Raw genomic sequence first — 3,475 nt, 5'->3', positions numbered from 1 at the left:
TATGACGAAATATATCGTGAGGACGATAGAAACGTGTCTATCGTGACCTTTCTCCTCTATCTTTTCTATCGTGATAAACTTTTTTTTTCATTATTACAGCTAATATACATTTTAATATAATTTCACATCCTAATATAACATTTTGCTTTTCTTACTATGCAAACTCTAAGTTTATTTAACTGTAAAAAAAAGAATATTAAGATAATTTGTGGTTTTGCGACACGACACCGCTTTACGTTACGCTGCTTTGCATCATACGTTTGCGACATGATTGACGGTGAGAGCCCGCGATATTTAATTCTGGGTTGAAAAAAAATGAATGATGGACGCGCTGCAGGAAGGTGCAACTGTTACCACAGCCGCTGTTATACAATCCAAAACGGTTGCACAGACACAACAAATACCGCTTTTGCCGAAAAGGGGGGGCAGCTCAGTGGTTTGGCTTCATTTCGGATTTAAGCCCTCTGATACAGAACAAACGCAGCCGATATGTAAACTGTGCGATAAAGTCGTTCCTGCGCCTGATGCGAATACTTCCAACCTCTTTTACCACCTGAAGAAAAATCACGAAGAAGAACACGGAAAACTCCAACTACTCCGATCAAAACAAACAAGGGATGGAACTGCAGGAGGCTCTGGAAAGAAATACAGCCAGCCAAAGCTAAAGGAAGCATTCGCCAAAGGCACGCAATATGAAAAGACGTCTCAGCGACACAAGCAGATCACAGGTGCCATTTCACGCTACATCTGTAAAGGCATGGCTCCCGTTTATGTTGAGATGTCGAGAAAGACAGCTTTCGGGACCTCATCCACACACTCGATCCGAGGTACGTGATGCCCAGTCGGAAGCACTTTAGCAAAGTGGAGTTGCCTAACTTGTATGCTAGTTGTCGGGCAGAAGTGGAGAGAGAGGTATGCAGTGCAACGAAATATGCCTTGACGACGGACATGTGGATGAGCAGAGCAACACAGCCCTATATGAGTTTAACGATCCACTTCATCAAGGACTGGACCCTCCGCGGCCGCTGTCTACAGACTGTGTACTTTCCTGACGACCATACGGGAGTGATACTCGCCCAAGGTATGAGCCTGACATTGCTATGCACTTTTATGCTTTCGCAAGTTTTACTACTACTATTTTACTAACTTTTTACTAATATGCTTACACCAATGAACTGTGTGATTGTACAGCACAAGTATGTTATTCCGAATTTCCTATTAGAGTTCTCTCCATACACTTAGGAACTAATGTCTGTAGGTCTCGTCATGTAATTCTAGTCACGTGACTGCCAGGGGTCCATAATTATTTATAGATATCATTCATAGATATTGTAAAACAGCATATCTGTGTTCATGGCTGTCTTATGTCAATTGTAGTGATTCTTACTTATTCTATCTGTCTGTCTGTCTAGGTCTGAGAGATGCCTTGGAGTCATGGGGACTGGAAGAAGGCAATCTTGTCTGTGTCACCACAGACAATGCATCAAATAACATCTGTGCCATGGACCTGAATGAGTGGGAACGATTGCAGTGCTTTGGTCACCGTCTACAGCTAGCCATCGGTAAGTGTAAAACAATCTTTAAAATGGCTTAGGGGTGGGGAACCTATGTCTCGAGGGTCATATACGGGCCTTGAGGATGTTTTCTCCGGCCGCTGACATATATTTCCTGTGAAGCTGCATAACATTAAAATGGACATATTTTGTAAAGGAATCTTAGAAATTACATTTGCAATACAATTAAGTTATATCCATGGGACCTAGAGAAGGTGGGGTCTATTTTAAAGGTGGCTGCAATCCTGGTTTGTGTTCATAGTACAGCCCTCGAAGGACTTTTACGGCCATTGGAGAAATTTGTAGTGGCCCCTCGAATGAAAGAGTAATATTGCAAAGGGATAGCAACAAAAATACAAAAATTGTAATAGTTATATTATATATTTATATAACAATACATTTATATATTTAAATAAATTAATTTAAATTCATATCATAATACCCTTACTATCTATTTTTTAAAACAATCCATAACTCATTTAAGTGATCCATGATTATAGAAAAAAATATGCTGTCAAATATGTTATTACATCACTTTTTCTTTTGATTTCAACAGAGAATTCTCTAAAAAACCTCACCCCAACATCCACAAGGCAGGCTGTGGAGAGAGCAGTGGGTGTCTGCAAGAGAGTGGTGAGTGCCTTCTCCAACTCTTGGAAGAGGAGAAGGGAACTGGCCAAAGCCCAAGCAGCACTGGGCTTGCCTCACCACCAGTTAATCACGGAAACACCCACCAGGTGGGGGTCCCGCCAGCAGATGGTTGCACGGTTCTTGGAGCAGGAGAAAGCCCTTTCACAGGTCCTCCTTGCAGATAAGAAGGTGAGATGTGGCCACTGGACATTACAGATTGAGCCCGTTTACATTACCGCAATAATTGGGTTATTGGAATATACAGATTATTAGAATAAACTGTTTATTGTCATTTACATGCAGTCTGTTGGTTGCATGTGTTACACCCAAGAAAAAGCCCAAAAAAGGGGAAACGGAGCTCACCAAAGCAGTCAAAGGAGGTGTGCTCAAATACCTCAATGAGAAGTACGATGATGCAGCCACAAACAACATCCTCGACATGGCAACACTGGTGGACCCCAGGTTCAAGACAACTTACATGAGGGAAAACCGTGCGGAGTACATGAAGAACCGAGCTGTCACAGAGCTGCTGGGTATGGTGGAGGGAGCCACGGCGCCACCAGCAAGTGATCAAAGAGCAGTAAGCTCCCAAGCTGCTGAAGATGACCCTCCCACAAAGAAAAAGACCTTGGCCAGCTACTTTAAGAAGGCAGTTCCAGCCAGCGCCCACACCCGCCTGCGCAACAGAGAAAGCATCGAACTGGAGGTCGCCATGTACCTCCAGGCACCTGGGCCTGCTTCAGAGGCAGACCCACTGGAGTGGTGGAAGCAGCACGAGGTCACTTTCCCATCTGTGGCTAGGCTCGCCAACAAGTATTTATGCATTCAAGCCACTAGCTCTTCGTCGGAAAGGGCATTCAGTGCAAGTGGAAATATTATAACTTGCAAGAGGTCTTGTCTGAAACCAAACACCGTAGACCAACTGGTGTTCCTTGCACTAAACCTGTAATGTTGACATATGTTTCTACCTCTTTAAATTGTTTGTTTGTTTGTGTTGTACTGTTTGTGCTTTATGTTTGCACATTTGTTCAATTAGGCCTAATGCTTTAAACAGAGTTCTGTTCAAACCTGTCCTGATGTTTACAATTTTTATACAGGACAAAAAATAAAAGTGAATATAAATCTTAACTCTGCAACATTGTAGTGCAACATGTACAGAGGTTGGACAAAATAACTGAGACACCTGTCATTTTAGTGTGGGAAGTTTCATGGCTCAAGAGGACCAGCCTGTTGGCCAATCTTCATTAATTGCACATTGCACCAGAAAAGTGAAACTGCTAATTGAAGGTTCA

General features: G+C 42.7%; 1 long non-coding RNA gene across 2 annotated transcripts; it reads left to right on the top strand.

Annotated features, from left to right (window-relative positions):
• Window positions 1-275: 275 nt before the first annotated feature.
• On the top strand, window positions 276-2,586 carry LOC130387049 (uncharacterized). Of its 2 annotated transcripts, XR_008896278.1 has the most exons (5): window positions 276-1,081; window positions 1,413-1,562; window positions 2,110-2,186; window positions 2,291-2,372; window positions 2,487-2,586. It is a non-coding gene; the product is annotated as an uncharacterized LOC130387049 (long non-coding RNA). The 2 variants fall into 2 exon arrangements; XR_008896277.1 differs by having other exon boundaries at window positions 2,110-2,372.
• The last annotated feature ends 889 nt before the right edge of the window (window positions 2,587-3,475 follow it).

This window comes from Gadus chalcogrammus, chromosome 8 (assembly GCF_026213295.1).
Source record: "Gadus chalcogrammus isolate NIFS_2021 chromosome 8, NIFS_Gcha_1.0, whole genome shotgun sequence".
Classification (NCBI taxonomy): domain Eukaryota; kingdom Metazoa; phylum Chordata; class Actinopteri; order Gadiformes; family Gadidae; genus Gadus; species Gadus chalcogrammus.
Note: the sequence above shows the minus strand (reverse complement) of the source record. Positions and strands in the feature narration are given on the sequence as shown.